Genomic DNA, 22,473 nt, shown 5'->3' on the forward strand with positions numbered 1-22,473 from the left:
GAGAGTGTATCAGTCAATGCCATGCTGGACATACAACTCTCCAAACAAAAGAGGCATTCTTATACAAGTGAGAGGACATGGAGTTACAGTGACAGTGGAGTACCATTATGACAATGTGCTAGTTCTGTCTCCAGAAATAAATGAAGCATATTTCTCTCTCATCTTCACTTCATTTGGTCGTAAGGACAGATAGACATTTTATCACATACTGTCCGCAGCAAAATTCAGTCAGGATACACAAACTGAACGTTTATTAAATTCACAGCCTAATAAACACACACACACACACACATCACATGGATCAAAATTATTACAAAAGTATTACTGTACTACAAATGAGTATGCACATTGTGTTTTAACTGATTTATTTGTTAATGTACGTTGTAAACAAAATGCATATAAGCAACGACACCGGATTCCTTTCAAATTAGACAAGTTTGCTGCTGTTGAAATGACCAATTAATACAACAAAAGAGGTAAATGAAGATTTATGAATGGGTAAATGACTCTGGCTTGTTACAATGACTGGGCCATAATGTCCATGGTTGAGAAATTAGCAGCCTAGTTTCTTTGTTTTTGGACAGGTAGGTGCTTTCAAGTTCAGTTACCTGGTCCGTCTTATGAATATATGAAAATCATCGTGAGCCCCACTCCAGTGCAGAGGGTGGTGTTGATGAAACTGTTCAGTAACTGCTTCGATGGCGCTAGAAAGGAATAAACTAGAATAACTTCTGTACTTTAGCGCTTTAGTTACAACAATAACAGTTTAGTTTTAAGGGCTCTGATGCATGCCACTCCCATGTCCACACAAATCATTTGATCATCATTGGTGCCACTGATTAGGGATCAGATAAGCACTACAAAAACTCGTTATGCCTCCTGTACGATCATATGTGTTGAATTCGCTGGAGCCACTTCCTGTTGTGTTAATGAGGCTAATTAGAATGTCATTACTGTATTATTTCAGATGCCGTGGAACAGACCCTGTAATGGCTACTTCCCCAGACCACTTAACTTACATATTTACACCTGGAGGAGTACTATGTACGCGTCCTGGAGAGATGGATGCATTTACACCTTTTCAACATCTGGCTAGAGTGTATGTCAAAGCAGCTTTGGTCTTCAGTGCTTCTTGGCTGCATTGACACTTTTTTTGATGTCCCATTGCTAAATGATCTGCCCAAGGCACATGAAGTGACTGAAGAAGTGAGTGTAAATGGGGTCTTTGTTAGTGCTCGTGTCTGTTTCTGCCTCCCTCCAGAGTCTGTACCTGTTCCTCTGTCTGAGCCAGTATCTGTATTTGCCTGTTTGTCAGTAGCTGTATCATTGTCTCTGCTAGAGCTTATTGTTACTTCGCACCTAGAGTCTATTTCTGAACTTATGCCTGTCCCTGTCTGTTGGTCTGAGGCTGTTTCCGTTTCCTCTGCCAGAGCTGTTTCTGCTTCTCAGCCTGTGCCCACTCCTGAACCTTTTTCTCATTTTGAACCTGTCGTGTTCCTCTGCTTCCTCGTCAGTCTCAGACTCAGTCTCCTCTCTTGGCGTGTCTCAAATTCACACTACATACTAATTCTACGCAGTAGAAATATTTCTGCAGTATTTAGAATGCAGTCGGGTTTGAGTATAATCATTGTCATTGTTTCCCATGTGAATACAATACATAACCAGCACAGAATTATTATGTACTGTAGTATGGATTTGGGACACACTCCATGTTATGCCTTATCTGCCCTGTAGACATCCTGAGAGTTTCTTTCCTCTGGAGATCAGCTGACCCACTCATTTGCTTGCTCAGCTATCCCCAGCTCCCTCATCTACCTCCAGTATAAAGAGGACAGTTTTCAGTACCACTTGTCCAGATTGTCTACATTGCCAAGATGCCGCACAATTCCAACTTGCAATTTCTGCCTTCCGGTTTGTTTGTTATGTGCCTGACACCCGTTACTTGCTACCTGTCCAACACATTTAATACATTTTGTTCAATGTTGTGTTGACAGCACACATTTAAATTGAGCTTATTGCTTTGGAACAGAACATTTTAAAGGTTAAATCAAAGTGACACATTTAACATTATCTCTTTCTGTCACACACACACACACACGCACACAAACTCCCCCCACCAACTAGCTGAAGGCTAGGGGTGTGCTTGTGTGCATCATTCAGCGTGACCTTTGGTTCTGCAGAAACAGTCACTCCATGTGTTGATAACTGAGTTGATCCCACTAAAGTAGGAGACCTCACACCTTGTGGAGCATTCCCTCAACAGCACTTAAAGTTTTCTGAGGCAGTTAAAGTGGAGAACGTGTTAGCAGGGAAAAAGATGTGTGTGTGTCGATTCAAATCAGCCTTTACCTTGGCTGCAAGTCTGGAGTGACAATTAAAGGACCAGTACGTTTTTTTTTTTTTGTCATCTTGTTATACAAAATGACCATAAATCTGCATGGGTTATGATAGGATTGTTGATAAATTATCAATGACAGTTACATCATAGGCCTGTCTTACAATGGTCACCAAATTAACTAGAACATAACCCTTGCCTTTTGGTCACAGGAAGCTACTGTACGTAAGTAGAGCAGGTCACCATAACTATGCTTCATGGCTAATCTGCTTATTCGGACCAGGTTAAGTATCAAGTATCAATCATTTAAAATGCTTCACCAGTCAACTCTTTTGACCATTCCAAAAGTATTGGGTTGGGCTGTGTTATAATGACCATCACTATTGCATCATCCACTTTTTTGGCTAGCATGGATAGCGGTGACTCACGGGCCACTTCTGCCATGAAGGATCACACAAGAGTGAGTCAGCCAATGTTCTGGTTTTAAACCGACCTTTCAACTTCAAGGAGAAACAATCAAGCTAGTTTTTGTATTAATATTAATATGCCAACAATAATCGATGTGATTAAGTGTACAGCATAAAAAATTATTTAATGTGGAGTATCTCATTAAAAATCAAATAATTTTATAGTTTTCTGACTTGTGCACCTGCAACGTGGGCACAGATGGTGTGGTCTCTCCTCAGCTCTGTTAGTTGTCTTGTGATGCACAGGAAACACATTAACACAGGAGTAGCCTGTTTTTTTTTCCCAGTTTCCCCAAGGGCTACGTTGAACAGTGTCTGCATCCTTTTGTTCTCATTATTGGGCCATCAGCGCACCATCATCAGGGAAGACTCCCAACCCCCCACAAACCAAGACAGCCTAACCTTTTAAATCACACGTTAAATATGTACTAAAGCCTAAAAACAACCTAATATTAGTGTTAATGCAGCTGACAGCTTTGTTAATAATTAGGAAAAGACTATTTAAAGAAATGTAATACACATTTTTAGAAAATACCATATATAGATTACCAGATCTTTTGCGGCTGATAAATGCTGCTAACTGGTATTCAACCTAACATGAGCATCGTTTTTCAAGTGTGCTACTTAGATTTCAATAACATGTTTAAATGTATCATTCTGTGTACCTCAATCCTAATGTGCATGAGATATATGGCTTATTAGCTTAGCCGTCTTTAGGTGTATATTGGGATACAAAACACTTTTCTATCTTAATTTAATCAGAATCAGTGGCACAGAAAAAGCTTTGGACTCACCACCTGAGGCTAGGTACACAGGGACTACTGAATTACTTGAGAACCTGGCCGTTTGTTGGCTCTGATAAGCTTGTAAGTAACTATAGAGATGTCCATTTTTACTCAGGAAAGGCGATTTTATAGATGCTTTTATTGACAAAAAAAGAAGGCAGCAAACTGCAGATTAGTACTGAATTACACCGGGTGAGACAGCAGGCAGAATCACTACCACCCTACACCCCCACATGCAGTGAGGGTCAGGACCACTATACTGTAACTCAACTGCCCTGTGAGCCCAGCCAGGAACTGACTGCTGACTTTGTCTCTGCTAAAAAAATCAGCTCAAACTAAAAGTGGCAAGCAAGTCAGCCCCGTCACTAAATTCCCTATTCACATACTGTCCCTATGCTAATACAGAATCAATGAGGACTTCACCAAGTAAAAAAGCAAAACCAGAACACAAAAGGGCAACAAAACACAGGGGCACAGCTGCACGGCAAATGTCCTGAAATTGCAAGCAGCTGAAACCAAATTATCCCACTGAGACCATGTAAGATTCATTGAGGTAATGGTCACACATTCCCGTGACAGAATTCAAAGCACTGCTGAAAGTTTTTACCTTAATGATGCAGTAATTGAAACCTCTAGTGGTATGCACAAGGCAATAGCTCCTGTTTTAAACTTCCACCTGAACACAAGGACATCAGTCTTTAACAAGACATCTGCGTTACTCATAAAATCAGTCATCCAAGTCCAAAACATGACCAATAACTTAAATTACTTCCTAGTTTGCAAATAGGGCCATCCATCCATCTATTCTGCCTTTCCTGTTCAGAGGACTTCCCAGGGGACTGGAGTCTCTCCCATCGTGAATTGGATGAGCACACCATGGACAAATCGCCAGTTTAACACAGGGCTAACACATATAGACAAACAAATTCGCACTCACATTCACACCAACAGGCAATTAAGTTTACAATTCACCTAACTTGCATGTCTGCGGTTTGTGGGAGGAAACTGAAGCACCCAGAGGAAAGACTACGCAGACAGGGTGAGAACATGCGACTCCACACTGATTTGGTTCAAATATTGTGTTAAAATATCAAAAAGGAAACTGATACTGGAAACTGGCAATAACTGTCTTGTGTATAACACAATTAAAACCAGTTGTTTTAAGGTGACAGAAATGTTGTGTTCATGGTTAAATGATTAAAATGTGACTGCTTACTGTGAGATAGAACCTGAGACACTGGTGTTGAAGGTAAACACATAAACAGGATGCGACAGACAGGACATTAGTCACACATCATGAATTACATCTCAGAGTCTGAACATAAATCAACGCCTAACAATAAACATTGTTATTGTGCTCATGGTTAAATGCCAGCACTGATATATATGGTTTATTTAAAGCCAGACCTCCACACCTGTATTATTTTAATGCACACCTACTACAAGCACTGAACTTTGCTATTACATGTAAAAATCTGACACAGAATAGCCACAAATGAATGTCATTTTTAGCTTAGGTTATATATGCACTTTCCTGATAATGACAAATGGCTGAGCAAGAGAGAGGGAAAGAGAAGGGACATAAGTGTAGAGAGTGGCAAAACAACAAACAAGACAGAACGTGTCCGCATATATTCTCAGATAGAGTAATTGTGGTTGTTCAAACAAGTGGACATAAAGGAAAAAGTCTCAGGACATTTCCAGTAATGGTGCCTAGTTTTTTGGGACAAACCTGCCTTCCTCTGTTAGTAATGTGTTTCAGTGATAAAGTTTCCTCTTCCTTCTTCTGCTCCCATCAGAAAACCAGCAATTGTTCATTGGCCTTGCTGTTTTCAGCAAAACTTGAAATTACTGGTAAAATCAGCAAAGTGGCAGATTTTGAATTTCATCAGCTGCTGTGACAAGTAAAAAAAAAAAAGTATTTTGCTCTACATAGATTGCCAGTGAACCTCACTCGGCCGCTTTTCTATCGCCTGCTTTGAAGTGCTCCCTCTCCAGTATATTATTTCTGCATGTTCCCAGTATTTTGGCTCCTTCTCGTTTGGGGACAAATTCAACACTGTCAGGCTCTTCAACTTCAGCAGTGAAGGGGAGAATTAATCTTTAGCTGAGGAGAGCAGATCGGCAGGCGACAAAGCAGCACAGCCATTAGGGCTGCGGAGGAGGCCAAATGCGCTTCCGGCCGCAGATCGACGCAAATGACTGCGCCAGGGGGACGACAATTCCCCTCTGCTGGAGCCTCTGCTAGATGATCATTAGTGTTCTGGGTTTGATTGATATAGCACATTTCCGATGGCAGGTGGACGACTCATCTCAACACGGCTGTCCCCAGTGATTAATCTCATTTTAAGATGCATCTGGAGGAGTCGAGTCATTCTAGATGGGCTGGTGTAAATTAAAGTGTATAATAATGCAGCACAGTCTGAGCTCTTCGAGTCAGGCTTAACTGGAGTGTCAGTGTTTCACATCATTCAAATCAACTGCAAGGGCGGATTGTGGGTCCTGATGAATGTATACGAAGTGGCACAAAGCAAGTGTTAGATTAATAATTCAACCCACCATTGTGACACAGAGGTACAGTGTTGAGACAAGCAGGTGCAAACAACATTGGTAATGATTCATTTCAGTTCTGGTACTTGAGGTTGACTACGGCGATGCTCCCAAAACTGGCAGTGGATTGATTAAACCTCTTGATCACCCATTTTGAAATCAAACCATTCAAGTGTAGGTCACTTAGGCTACAGGTACGAGCTGATGTTTGAAGGAATAGGTAATATGAAGGAGGAAAGGTGTGCTTACAGCATGATCAATGAATGGATGTGAAGCAGAATAGTGCTGATAAAAAGCATGTATGGTCAGCAAAACAATTAACCTGATAAATAAAGGTAAAAAATAGTGGAGGCTTAGGCACCAAGGTTAATGGTTTGGTAGAAAACTATTTCTGCCCTCAGGAGATTATTGTAATTATAGCTTCTGGAGGATGTAATTGTACAAGTGAAATTAGATGTGTTTTGCTGTCGTCCTCATAATCATGGGACTGTATGGAGGATAGAGAATCTCTTGATATGAAAATCAGTATGCTCATTTCACACAGTCTTAAATGATTGGACTTGTTCTGAAGCCTTATTCAGTGGGGTTCAGTCAAAGGGCTCCAAGGCTGCAGAGTTCAGTGGTAACCATGGATTCTTTCATTCAGTTAATGCCTTTTGCTTGAAAGCGAAACGCAGCCCGAGAACTCATTGTCTGCTGCAGATATTTAATTGAAACGAAGTGAGGGGGTTCATCATTTGCACTCTCACTCTAAAGACATTTCCAATATTGTAAAACTTTCTGTGGAGGGTTGATTCTTCTTCTTTATAACGAAGTCTGCTGCTAAGATAACTTTATATTGGGCTATCAACCCCCGTTAGCCCATGCACATTTCTATCCTGTACTGCAAATAGTAGCACATGATGATCTAATTGAGGTCACTTTGTGGAGATCCGTTTTCACTCAGACATTAAAGGGTCTTTCTGTTCAGTGTCAAAAAAAGCCACAACTATGAATCAGTGATGTAAGATAATAAAACATGAAAACATCCAATAAACATGGAGAAAATGTTGCTTTTGGAATCAAGACAGGACTTGAAGGTAATGTGAATTCTGGTAGCACTTGATATCAAATAGACATGCCACACTAGCTGAGGAGTCTATGTGTGTGTGCAATGTATACATCACATATGTTTTAGGATTAAGTTAAGAATGATATGTTACACATTAGATGTATATTCACAAACACTGGAAATTTGTATATTTTTATATTTTAGATTTGCACCTCACCAGTTTATATTTATATTTATGCACTGTCTACATTCAGGTTTTTGCACCTTGATAACCTTTTACTCTTAGATTTTGTTTATTTAGTTTATTTGCACTTTCTTACTTTGTAATGCAACTGCTGTGCAACAAGTTCCCTCGGGATAGATAAAGTACTATCTTACCTTAAATAATGTGAGAGTTTGACTTAAAGATGGAAAATAAGCTACTTATGTTTCAATATTGCATTATTATGAATGTTGCCCCTGTTTTCCTTCTGTGTTTAGAATCAAATACAACTGATGCAATAAAACTTTTAATTGAGTATGTATTAAAAATACGCATCGTGTGATAGCAGGTTCAGCGTTTCCTTTGAATTCTGGTGTCAGAGCTCTTTATGTTTGGATCAGAGGTTGCGCTTTTATGTCAAGTGTATGCCGGGTGAAGGTCTTTTCAAATCAGCAGAAAGTGCTTGTGTTCTGTCTCCACTTGACCTACATGTCATGTTTTTACAAAGACAAACATCAAACACAAAGAAAGTCTAAAACTATTGCACACATGAACAACTATACCTTTTCGAGATAACTTTCTTTGTACCTCCTCTGGATTGTCCTCAACTAAATGCACTATATGTAGGAGGTAGGACAAAATATTAGTTTCTCCTTACAGTAATAAGAAATTCAATAGATCACAGAAAAAAGAAATTACCATACTGTTGACATTTCCCAGAAAGTTCCCAGAAGTCTGCAAAAACTGAACGAAACGAAACTTTCCAAAGTGTTTGTTACAGGGCTGTTGAATAGGATTGCATTAGATTGTACAGGTGTTCACATCCTACACTGATAATATAAAGGTTATTAATGTAGCTGGATGAAAAATAACTAAATTTAGCATTCAGTTGTTGAGGGATTTGGGAACAAATTTCTAATTGATGGCCATGAATTTCTAAACTGATGCAATGGGTTTAAAATAGGCCTCATGGGCCCAGAGGGCACGAATCTCCTGCAACACATTAATGACAATGTAAAATTTAGATTTAAAGCTGCAATATGCAACTTTTTCGCCTTCAGGCAGAAAAATGAAATGCTACCCTTCTAAACCCCCAATCCTCAGTGGGGCAAGTTCATGCCCCAACATTTGTCATTCATCCTGATGAGCTGTCGACTTTGAAACTGTATCCAGCCTGAAGCCGTGGGTAACTGGCATCCTAAAGCCACCACAGGCACTGAGATGAACATAGACGATCTGCAGAACAAATGTTCCTGTGTTTCTGCTCAGGCCTTGTTGCTGTTTTTTTCTTGGCTTATTGTTTTCCTGCATTGTTGTCGTGATTTTGCTGCATCAGAGCCATTACAGTCTCATCTAAAAAAAAAAAATCTAAAACCCAGCTCACCACTGATCACACCCACAGAAAACGGTATGAGTCAGACATCATTACTTTAAAATATAATCTGATATGGAAAATAAATCAGGCAGCAATAAGCGGCAAAGTATCACTAACAGGATCATGAATCAGCTTTCATTTATACCCCAAGCTACAAAGTAACCAAAGATTTCTAATTGATTTTTGGGAGCGTACTAAAAACAGTAAAAACACTCCTTCTACAAAAAGAGGTCAAAAAGGCCAAGATGCAACATACTGTGCAGTGTTCATTTCATCACAGAAACCCTTTCGTTATGTGTCTGTCACACAGTGATAATCAATACACGGGAGAAGGGAAGGTGCCCCCGATTGATCAGTTGGTCACAGTGAACGTAATCAATACAAAGGCTGACTGGATCATGAACTTTAGGTCCCATACTTGCATCTCTCAAATCAACCAGGGATCAGAGATATAAGATTGAAATCAATCACTTTAATTGTCTTATACAGTAAATGTACAGTGATTTATTTTGGTGACATTGTGATAATTTAGTATAGTGATACTGTACATGTTAGACTCTGATGTGTCCTATGTCTATAGATGTTTGTGTAAAAAATCCATTTCTGATACAATGCCTGCAACATTTATGCTCTGTAAGGGTGCAGTCTCATGACAACTGGGATCAGACGTATAGAAACCTTTCATACAGTGCAACTGGTCTGGCTATTGTTTCCAGAATCCTCTACATTTATTTCCATACCCACAGGTTGAATAACTGACCTGAGGTGTTGTGGCCCAGTGCATATTGTATTTGTTCAGTTGGACTGGATGCTTATCAAATTGTGAAATAGGATTTTTGAATCAATAAACAAAAGAAATCCGGAATATTTTCAGTAAGACTGCGCTTCAAACTACTTTGATTCCTGAATCGTTTTTAACGGAAAGTTGAGTTGGTGAGGTGTCGTCTTTGAGCCATTTAACTTTTCCCCTTCTCTCTCTTTCTGTCACTTCCTCTCTACATACATCTATATGGCTCTCTCTTGCACATACACAAAACACACACTATACACACAGCTAATATGTAGTTACTTTACAAAGGAGATTTTTTCTCTCTGGGTTTCTTCTTTCAAATTCCTCTTGTGTGTTTCCTATCCTTTCATGGTAGGTTGAGCTTTTCAGGCATTGTCAGTCTTGTTTAAATTTTTAACAAGCGGGGGGAAGAAACAAAGAGACTGAGACGAGGGGAGAGTCCCTCATCTGAAATTGAAGGTATATTTCCCATGAAATGTTGTGCAGTGACGTGGAATAGTCTTCGCCTTTTGTGTCTTCTGATGCCGTTAGCCCCTTTTAAGCAAATGGTGAACGCTATGCATTCTTCAGCTTTCACAGTCCGGGTTGGTCTACCAAGAATAGCAATGCCCAGGTGGTTTAAACTGAACGTGCTTCTTTAAATTTCTTTAATTCCACTTCATTTAGTTTCTTCTGTAGTAGTTTGACAAGTATTTTACCTCAGCTCAGGCTGTGCAGTTAGTTTTGTAAGCTTAGTTTGCTTGTGCTCTGGGGTGATGAAATCTCAATAAAAAGAATTATGCTACTCAGTAACAATTTTCCGTTAAGCCCCACACATGCTTTTCTTGATTGAAATGTAATTGGATAAAATCATCAGCGGAAGATGTTGATCATGGATGGCCCAGTGGAAACAACATTGTACTTCATGTTGTCTTCAACAAGGAGTCATCTAATTTTGTGACAGGTGTGAAGGTAATGGAACTCTGCCAGACATCAAAAGGCAGAAAAGAACATGAACAACAACAGAAAACAGACACAGACAGCCTTACAAACCTAAATTTAGTTTAGTACCAGACGCGCTTATGTAAACATTTTGTTTAGGTCTAAGGAAATCACATTTTCCAGGAGACAGGGCAGAAGCTACCACTGAGGTCATGTCCTTGGTATAATTCGGGGGCTTTTAGCAATCTGTGGGAAGTTTATATTATTCGAATTACAAACCTGTTGTTTATTTTAGAGGCTGATTCCAATGTGTTTGGACTGAATATGTTCTAAGAATTTATTCATTTTATTCCTTGTGGTGTGAGCTTTCAAAAAGTATGTAGACCTTTATGTTGGAAATTAACAGAAAAGAAGAACAAGACTTACAGTCTACAGCCATGTTAGCAACTCTGTGAGGCTGTATTTAGGTTGCGTGGTGCTTTGAGCTAAATGCTAATGTCAACATGCTCACAATGACAGTGGTAACATGCTGATACTAAGCAGGAGTAAGATTTAGGTATTATTAATATTTACATATTTATATTAATGTAACCGTATAACTTCAGTCTGTTAGCATTCAATAATCTTATAATTGCCACTAAACACAAAATACAACTGAGGCTGATAGAAATGCCATTAGTTTTGCAGGTACATGGCCATCAATCAAAGTAGTAAACAAATTAAAATGTTGACCAGATGATGGCACAAGATAAAAAAGTTCACCGATGTCATTAGGATTCATCCTCTGGGAACCATTCATTTTTGTACAAAAATCACTCGGATAGTTTCTGAGATAGTTCAGTCTGGACCAAAGGAGTGGACCCGGCAGACATTGCCTTCCTTAGAGCCATGCTGCTAGCATGGATAAAAATCCAAATGATTAAAGAGATTTAGACCCCTTCTTATTAGTATCAGTGTGTGTTTGTGTGTGTTTGTGTGTGTGTGTGTGTGTGTGGGGGGGGGGGGGGGTACTCATGATCTCGCCATTTGTAAAATCTTGGTTACGGCCCTGCCAGGAGGCACAAATAAACAACTAAAATGCTAAGAGTAGAGTACATACTGACATGAAAAGTAAAGGGAAATAAGGACCCCATGTGCAGTGACAGACAGAAACAGCAGTTACCAAGCACCTTCAGTGTGCAGTGATTTTCAATTAGGACTGCTTGCATGCTTCTGAGGCTTAATTGCAGCTAAAGGATCTTATAACAGAAATAGAATAGAAGTCTATGATCCCTATGAGATGCATTTGAGAGCATGCCAATGTCAAATGAAACACAGGAAAACAGGGAGAGTTGGCAAACTGGCTCCATCTCCTGGAGGAGACAAGAGATGGGGCTCTATTGAATACACCCCCACCTTCATATGTTCTCATTATTCTTTTTGCGAATGCTTATGGAAGGCAATGGCAGGCTATACTAGAATGTTAATAGCAAGCACCATGATATTGCTATGGCAACTGTCTGCTCACTTGTCGGATAGAAATACAAACTCTCTTAATGACGGAATAATACTTGTGCTTAAAGCTACAGTAGGCAATATTACTGAATTGTAATTGTGGTTGAAATAATGAATTTTGACCATTGCATGTCTCTAACTAAAAACAATGTATGCCTGTGAGCACCCATCCCTTTGTATTTAGTTTAGTTTAGACTGATTTCAGGGTTAGCTAGCACGTAACTAGCCAATCACATCGACTCTGTACAAACTCTGAAGCGCTAACAGTGATCGGCACTGTTGTTGTACGTTTTGGGGGTGGGGGTGGGGTAAACCTTTCTGTTTCTCCTCGTTACCGCCACCTTCTGGATTAGAGTGTGAACAGTCGGAAGGGAGAAATCAAGACACATAAAAACAAAGGTGCGAGTGCTCACAGATACACATCTTTTTAAAGGAATCCTTCAATTAAATATTGTTAGTGGCATTCAACGGTCAAAATTTCAACCAAATTTATAATTCAATAACATAGCCTACTGTAGCTTTAATTCCTACTGGAAGCACCTGTACTAAACATATGCTCTGGTGGTGTTTTTAGATGTTGAATGAAAGTACTCATATGAAATGAACATAATGCTGTATAAATGTGGAACAAATAAACATAAAACGAACATCGGCAATCACCAGGAAAAACGACTTGAGATAGACGTTAAATGCAGAGAATTTCACACCCGAACAAACAAGTAATATTTCACTGACCTCATTCACAAGAATGCTACTTGAAAGGCTGCACTGCAAATAAACAATAATGAACTATAGTACTGGTCCATTTGTTCCATTTGTTTGGAGATGTCTGCAGGTGCAGTAAAGCATGAATTGGCCATCCATGACCAGTAATCATGTCCTGTCTATTAGAATGTGCTGCTGGGAAATAACACAAGGAATAGAAAAGAGCTATGAAATTCCTGGAATTACCACAGCTCACTTGTCACAATCCAATTACTTTGTCTATGTTTGCACAGGATCTCCATCCCTCCTCTCCCAGTTTCAATTCATTTCCCGAGGTTAACACCTTATTATTTGTGAACATTCTGTAACCTGCACCTGCTGTCTTCTTTTCACCCTTGCAAAACCTAAAATTGGAGGGAGAAGAAAAGAAATATTAAATTCTGACACATTAAAATGTCAACACTTTGATGTCTGAAATGATATATGCTCCACAGTTCATGAATACAGCATTGCCCTGTGTGGCTTCCAACATATTGGATTTTCCAGTGGGGAAGCAGCATTTATATTCAGCTGTTTGGTGGGGTTTAGAAAACAAGGACTGATCCTTATTGTGCATCTTAAGCTGGTCCCTCTCCTTTAAATGAATTCGTTTAACAAGCACTTCTTGAGGGTTTGTGTGCCAAGAAGCACTGAATTACAGCTGTTCCACAATGCCTCTGCCACAGTCCAAATTTAGCTGAATAGCTGTAAGGGAAAGTGCTCTCCAAGCTGGTTCAGGACCTTACAAGGAGGTGAACCCAAATACAAAGCACTACTACATTTTCTCTCCTTTAAGACACAATATTTTCTCACCCATGACACAAAATGACTACACTATGTCTGCGGGGGGTTGAAAGGCTTGTTGATCAAGCCATATTGATTCACTTTTTTCTTTGGTGTTGAGATTTGTGATATCCAAAGCTCTCTTTTCAGCTCATGTTTTGTAAGAAAAACTTTCCCCCACCAGTGTCTTCAAGCGCAGAGTATTATCATTCAGTTACTGATGTCCAATTCACTTGTGTCATGATTTGTGAGCATAATACATACATTTATTTTTGTTGTGAAGTGTTTTTAAAAGACCCTTGGGTCTTTGTCTCACTTGCAAAATTAGCATTTCTTTTATTCTTTCAGTTTCATGTACATGCAAATAAACTAAACTAAATGAAATATATTATAATGGTAGGAATAAAGCACAGACTTCCCATCAGCACTGAGCACCCGCTGAGTGTATATTCCCTTAGGTGGTCTTAGCTTGTTTGCTAGTTTGTTGTGTCACAACATTTTCTGAATAAAATAACTGCTTCTGAACAATAATGAATATGAATTGCCTGAACCACATGTACAAAGAAAACAGGATGTTGTGCTGTTTCTAAGAAAGAGACGCCACATGCTGTATGTCCATATGCTTGTACTGTGATGATACTTGCAGAGGTTTGGCTTCAGAGTGAAATTGTAAATGACTGTGACCAAGAGAAACTAGCTTCTTGGCACACTGGCTATGGGGGAAAACTGGATACTTAATTTGTACCCACTCAGCTATCATGGCTGTCAATGTCAGGCAGCCAGTACCATGGCTGTTCACCTTGAGGGGTCCCTGGGAGATTGGCTTCTCTGGAACTAACAGATATGGACTGGAGCCCAATTTCCTTTTGGCTAATTAGCTCGGCTACAATACCAGTGGCAGTCCTTATCAGCCCCCAAGCCTTCTGCTCTCTGTCTGTTTTTCTTTTTTCTTTTTTTTGTTGGTTTGAAGCACAGTAAGACAGCTTGCCCAAAAAGTTCCAACAGACACTCTCTCTTTGTACATGCTTGATAGCAAAGGTTATATATGTTCTCAAAACGTGCAAGCATGTACTCATTGAGTACATACATACACACATGAAGTAAAATCATTTTATAAAAGATATAATCTGGTAAAAGCCTCAAGCTCAGTTAACTCGTTTTTTTGTCTAAATGGAAAATATCTGCATAATGTTAATTCAAAATATGAGACACACAGGAATAGCCATATCTCAAAACATGTCCTACACTCTTTTCAGACAAACAACAAATTGTGCTTTTTCAATGACACTACCAACTAAAAGGCTTCTTTAATGTAAGATAATTTTCAAAAATGTGGGCAGGTTAGGTTTATACATTAACTTGGGTTGGCATTCGTCGTGCATTAGATATACACATGCACATGTAACTATTGAAGTGCTTTATTAAAAGGAATAGTTCAACATTTTGTGAAATAAGCTTATTCGCTTTCTTGCCAACTGTTTGATGAGAAGATCAATACCATGATCATGTCTGTCGATTAAATGTGAAGCTACAGCCAGCAGCTGGTTAGCTTAGCTTAGCATAAAGACTGGAAACAGGGGGAAAAACAGCTAGTCTGGCTCTGTGTGAAGGTAACAAAATGGGATCTTGTCATCATGGTGAGTTTGCCAGGCAACAAGCAGGAATTCATTGTGCCTTGCCAAGAAATAGTCTGGCATGTAACCCCTTGAAAACCACAACTTGTTGTTTTTACACTTCTTACACTTTTTGTATGGATTAAACAACCAAGATATCATGTGTTAAACAGTGAATTTAAGAGGTGCTGGTTGTTGGATTTTCTTACTTTCAGACAAAGCCAGGCTAGCTGTTTCCCCCTGTTTCTAGTCTTTGTAAAAAGCTAAGCTATCAGCCCACTAGTAGTAACTTCATATTTGGCAGCCAGATGTGAGAGTGAAATCAATCTTCTCATCTAACTCTCAGAAAGACAGAAAACAATTTTTTTCAAAACGTCCAAGTACTACTTTAAGTAAGATATCTCAGTGTTAGAGAATAAAATGAAAAACATATCTACTGAATTTTTATTAGCATTCAAACTATAAGAAACTATTATTTAGCAATAATCATTATTCCCATATACATTTGAAGGGTGCCTAGGTTATCTTTGGAGGGGAGTTACCACCTTCTATCTCACATTGAAGCCATGTTTCTACGCACAGTATGTATAACCTCTGCTTAGTTTTTTAAGCCGAGAGTTGCTTTAAATATTCTGTATTGTTTCATGTCTCATTTGTCTTTCTCCTGACTGCTTGGCATCTATCACATCCACTCTGGACTGAAATGCACCCACTCAGCAAAAACACTTATTGTGTGAATTTTTCTTCAGTCTACAAGATATCTTCGGCAAACCTTATTCTAATTCATGTAATCCTCAGAGATGGCACAGGCCCAGCATGCAGCCATTCAAAATGCACCAGTGCCCTCAAATGCCTGCTCAGTCCCAGAACACAGACAGTAAGGGCCTCAGGGTAATTTCACACCCTGTTATGATTTTGTTCAGAAATAATATGGGTTTGAAGAAAAGTTCGTGTTGACTTCAGAGAAAAAAAGCATACTCTAGTTTCTGAAATTGTACTTTGTGAGTCCAGCTTTGATACCCTGGAAAGACCCATACCTGTCAAATAAATGCAAATGTGTTTTCATATTAAGTAGAAAAATTACAGTGATTATGGCTGTGCAGTAACAATAAAGCTTCATTCTTATTATTAGCACCTGGCATGAGATAAGCAACCACGGCGCTCCATCTAATGAAACTAGATAAATAAATAGTATTCTGGCAATAAGAGCCAGTTACTGTGCTGCATGTTTCATGACAAGAACAATGGACAAAATGCATTTGAAGGAAAGCACCTGGCAAACATGGACTCTCTAATGTCTCCTTAATGTGTTTCTTTGGAGCATTTGGCTGCAGGGCAACACAGGCTGACACATGTACACAATAATAGCAGACTAAAAGAAGCATAGAACCATATAATAGCTTCCATGACCATTAAACTTTAATAGGCACACATAACTAATGCAGTTAAACCTGCTGCAGGTTTCCTCTTGTCCCAGACCACCAGACTCTACAGATTAAATTTCTAAACTGGATTGATTTGCACAGACATGACCAATGGTTTTAATGTGAACATCGCAGGTCAGTGTACTCTTATGGTGGTGGGGGGAATAACTGTAGTCACAATTACGTGACTTGCTTGCAGCTTGCCTGGCAAACAACACAGAATTACCGCCAAGCAAAGGATGTCAAGGCAACCTAATGCTCTGTCATTGAAACCCATCTCAATTAAGCTGAGGCTGGACAGGTGCCTGGGAGTTGACTGATTGGTTCTTCCCTTCCCCTCTCAGTGTGGTGATGTTCCTATTTTCCCGGTAGAAACACTGAGGATGTTAAGGAGCTCTAAATGGAGTTTTTTCTCCGTGTTGTTCAATAAAAGGAAAGACAGTTACTAACTCTTGAATGTATAAGTCAAGACCTCCCTGGTGTGATAATAGCTTTACTGTAGTGTTTACAGTGATTGACTATTTCATTTGATTGTTGCTCTGCTATTCCAGCATAAAAGTTATTTTATTAAAATGGAATTATACTGAAATAACTTTAACTAGGTGACCAATTTTCTCCATTACTACCAATAATATGTACAATTTTTAATTGACATACAACATCTTCTATTAAAGGAAAACTATGGTTTATAGTTTGGTTTTATTGCCACTTGGGTTTTAGTTTTGGATCTTTGGCCATTGGTTCTCTTAGTCATGATTACACTGTATTCACCACAGTAATATGCTAAGACTATGCTAAAGAATGCAGCAACACAAAAAAAGTCCAACAGGAAAAGAAACGAATGGTAAGACAATCATGCATGCTGTAAACTCACCTACTGTTCAGCCAGATAAGCTTTCACCTTATTTGGAGGTAAAACAAGAGGAAAGCACACTCGTAACATCCCGAAAATAAACCAGTGAGTGCAGACAGCTACAGCCGTCGGCCAGTGTTGAACCAGGAAATCGGACCGTAAACTGTGATGGATGTTTACAGCAGACAGTTTGTGGAATAGTTTTACAGTTTGCATAAGTTTTCTCTTCGAAAGAAGTTTGACCTGTGTGATTGTGTGATAGCTTGTGTTTGTTGCCATGCTGGACCTATTTTCTTTATCAATGTCATTGTGCTGTGAGATTTAAACAATTACTAGGGTGAGTTCAATGTTATCATAACCTCTAGAGCCTATGGCGTAAAAAAGAAAAAAAAAAAACGTTGTAATAATCCATAATTTCCCTTTAAGTAAGAAATAATCAGTGTAGGCCAAAAACAAAAAAGATCACAACACAGAGGCTAAATATCTCACCAGCTTTATTTTTTAGAATCACATGAACATAAGCACATTTTTCAGTATGGATTATCCAGTTTATTTAAGAATTGTTTAGCCATAATTTGGGGTAGTATGCTTTTAAAATAGTATAATCTTTTCAACCTTGGAATTTAAAATTACTTTGCAATTCCAAAAAGTAGTTGAAGGCATGACTTAATAAAAGCTGAAGGAATTTCTCTTCAAGCTGTAAGTATTAATTTAAAATGATGATCAGGCCGTTATAACAGCCATGCAGTTATATTAAAATAATGTACACTCAATAAACCAATAACAGCGCATTCATTGTGGCCATGCTGTAAAACCCGATTTAAGATTTAAAGAAGTGGCTTGATTATATTATTGATTTAACTAATGTGTTCTTCGATATATATGTGAGAATAAAAAGCAACTAAGTGGACCTTGTTGAGATTATTTTGTCAAACAACTATTTCCAAAGTCGAGTATGAACTCAAGTCACATTACTGATAAAATATATATCACTTTACAATGAAACAAAGACTATACTCATTTGGCTACAGCCTGAGATGCTCAGGCAGGGACTCTCAAAATGATTCAGAACAGACTGTTAGAATAAACCGTTCACTCTGTCATGACTCAAATGGAGGTAAATGATGTGGGGAGATAGCAGGGACCTCCACATGTGTAATGGTGAAACTCTCCACTGTCAAGGGAAAAACGGCGGCTGGCAAGTCCACATGCATTAGAGGAGGCAAATGGCAGTCTGCACTCTGCCAAGGATCACAGAGGAGATGCCAGTGACGGGGACTGAGCCTCACACTGGGAAAGAAAATCTTTATCATTTTCTTGGAAATTGCACTGTAAATAAAACAAATAGTTGTTTGAGAGGCACAGAGATCTTAATGATGTTGAATATCAACACATTTACTGGTCAGACTGGAAATAACTGTCACATGCCTGAAATGATGCCACAGAAGTTAGGAGGGGAACTTTCCATTTCATGAGTTTTGTCACTGCAGCTGGCTGATGGGTAGACTTTAGCAGACATCAGATAAAAGGAGGAGACTTTCACACTTTTGGGTCTTAATCACAGCCTGATTGTTATATTTTCTTCCTCAAAATGTTGAACACTTCCTTTGGATAAATTCCATAAACGACAGCTGTTATCCATGTTTGTTCTTGACAGTGACGGGTCAATTTTTAGGGTCATACAACAGGCCCTGCAAAGACTACAAAGGGTTTGTGACAGTTTACTACAGGATGGAAACTCCACTAACCTGATAATACCATTCAATACATACAATACCCCCACATTTCCAGATGTGAGCTGAGGGCCAGCATCCCGCCAACTTTGAAAGCAAGAACTTTGTGAAAGAAGCCTGCTCAACGTCTGTGTTCTAACCCAACTTAAGTGAAGAAACTCTGAATCCTACACACCCAGCCAAGTGAAGTGTGTGAAGACATTATCTGTCAGCTGCAAGAGAGGGAGGGAGAGACATGCTCCAGGAGGGCTCACAGGAAAAGAGACGCTGTGCCTTCCTCACTTTCTCAGAGCCACTTTCCCACAACATTCTGAACCACCAGGTGAACCTTTACTTTTCCTGTGATAGTGGGGATGATGCTATAGATTACTGAAAGTAGCCTAATTTAGCGTTAGGTCAGGAGTAGGATCTCCCTTCTATTCAATCATGAGACTGAATTGGGAAGTAGCCTATTTCACTTGTGCTTACAAGTAACCTCTCAGCTGCTGAACGGTGGCCTAAGTGAATTTCACTGTGTAATGTTTGAGTTTTCCTCCTCCTCCTTGTACATCTTGCCATTATTCACTGCTTTATCTGGTATACACTGGTCCTCATTCAGTCATTAAGGAGCAGCATTAAGGTTGAAAAGAGATATGTAAGTGATGTCCATTACCATTAAGTGGCATCGCTGTATTCATGGTTGCATTTATCAATTAATTTCGATGTTTATTAGTTATAGTTACATACATATAGTAACATAAATTGATTATTTCTGAAGTGAGTGCAATCACACTATGTCTTTTTTTTGTTTGTGCTGATTAATGTGTTAACGCAATATCATTTTGGTGCCTCTTTGAGGTTTAATAATTATCGTTATATATTTTGGTATGTTTTAAGTCATAATTCCCTACAACAGGAAACAGCAGACTTGGGTACTCAGTTCCCAACATATATCAGCCATAATCTGCAAATATGTGAGTTAATAACTTTACATATTAACATTTTATTCGTAAATGAAAATAACTAATTTCTCTCTTGCATGAATCATGTAGGTCAGACATGCATCATGTAGCATGCAAATTTTGAGGTTTTGTCCTCCTTTTTGTACAGTCTTTGAACAAAAAAAATGGCAATCTTTGAATCACTAGTTTCCACATTGATATGAGCACTAAAACAGATTGTTCAGATCCATTAACTACAATCATCAGAGCACAGGAATTACAGAAGTTATTCAAGTATCGCTCAGCATGACCATTATATACTTAAGCAATTACACTACCCTTGTCTAGAACCTAAAAGGGCAAATCTGTATTTATTCATGACATGATAATTACTGGTTAATTAACATATAATTAAAAGACGTGAAATACTTTAAGATGAAACTTCAGCATTTCTGTAATTATTAACTAAAATAAAGGACTTGTTTTACAACCATTAAAAGCATCAGAATAAATTAATAACTTAACTGATTTAGTCTAATTGTTGTCTTTGTACTCAAAGTCAGAGCTGTCAATTAATTAATTAATTAAATAACTGCAGGTTCCAGTCCTGTGCGTTGCATTTTGCTCGAGGGTTATTCTCTGACTTACAGTTAGACCACAGACTGTGCCTTTTACAATAACTTGCAGTGTGTCCGTGGTTCTCTTCATTTTCTTGACCTCATGACATTTCTACATCATTCTCCACCAGTCTGAGAATGGTTTTCAAAATTGGGGAAAGGGCAGAAATTATGTTTTAATGTAATGGTTTCATTGGAGAATAAGTGAGGAAGGGTCAGCGGAAGCTTTACTGGAACTGGAAGTGTAATATCTTCAGAAAGCAAAACAATCTAATGGACGCTACATTTAAGCCAAAAGGCATTGAAAAGATCGGCTCTTCTCTGGTTCAACAACTGTACAGAAGCTCTTTATTCTTTAGTTTAAACACAGGCTCCTTTTATGTCTCATGCTCTTTTTTTGTGAGGCACAAAGCAATCCAGAAAGTAAGTCCGTTTTTACTTTAGATTTATTGATATTCAACATAAAGATACTGTTAAATATTGGATTTTAGGAAACGTTAAACACATTTAAAAATAGGTTTGGCTCTCGGGAGCTTGCTTTCCTGTTTGTAAGAAGTGCTGCTTCCATTTGCAGCTCAAGTTTCATTTATTTAGACGTTAAATTGCATTGTTTTAGTTTTCCTTATTGCATGTAAAAGGCAATAACTCGTTAGGAAGGAGCACAGCATGTAATTAAATGTTGCTTCCTCATTCTGTTGGTTAATCTGTCGACTCATGTTTATTGAAGAGCGTTTATGGTACATTTGTCAGTGTTGCATTTAAATGGCAGTAAGAACCTGATCAGACAAGAATTATGTAGCTATTCAACGGAGATAAAAGCTCTGTTATCTTTAGTGCAGATGTTTGTAGCAACAAAGAAGTGGAAAGATATAATTTGGGGTTGTCAGAATTTAATACAAGTAGCTTTTTCAGTTACTTACTAAACCCTTGTCCACTTGGTAGCATGAAAACAATTTCATATATAAGAAAAAATCATTTCTATTGCCAAAATTCAAAGGAGCCCCACACACATAAAAGAACACTCTTTGTTAAGAGTTAAGATGTTTCAAAGAAAAAGAAGCCTAATTTTCCTAAAGCTGTCAACCACCCGGCCTGATGTGTATTAGAAAAGGAATTTCAAACGATTTAACTTTATCTACTGATTATTTATTTACTTATAAGTTGTTGCGTGACTACCAGAGCAAAGGCTACCAAACTTTACCTGGTACTCCATCCTCGAGTCTACTCCAACACAAATACATAAAGAGCAATACACACAGAGAGAGCCTTGAACTGAGACATGCACATAAAAAAAGAAAGTCTGAGATGTTTGCTGCAGTGCATTAGAAGGGAGTGAGCAACCTCAAGTGACATGGACCTGTGCACCTGTCATTTCAATTCTGTTCATCCTCTCGTGATGGTTTAATTCCCAGTTTTTTACAATTGTACCATCCTGCCAGCTAGAGGTCTTAACCCCCATGGGATGGCAGGGTGACCTGGCGGTTAGAGGCCAGCCCATAACTGCAAGGCCAAGAGACTGAGCCGCTGCATCCATCTGTACCCATGTGTCAAGGTGGACCTGAGTTAGACTTTGAAGTATTACTTACTCCTGTGGCATGGCATCCTGCTGAACGCGCACTGTTCCCCTTGCAATATTAAACTGTGTCCTGTATTAACTTTCGTTACGAGGTTTAGAGGAAATACTCGCTTCATGCGGCTTTTCTTTTGTTTTGAAATGAGTTGTCTCAAAATTGTTTGCACTTCTTTTTTAAAACCTGTAGTCCTCATGATCGTATACCTTTGACATAAAGAAAATACCAGCACAATAACACACCGA

Source organism: Enoplosus armatus, chromosome 10 (genome assembly GCF_043641665.1).
Source record: "Enoplosus armatus isolate fEnoArm2 chromosome 10, fEnoArm2.hap1, whole genome shotgun sequence".
In the NCBI taxonomy this organism is placed as follows: Eukaryota; Metazoa; Chordata; class Actinopteri; order Centrarchiformes; family Enoplosidae; genus Enoplosus; species Enoplosus armatus.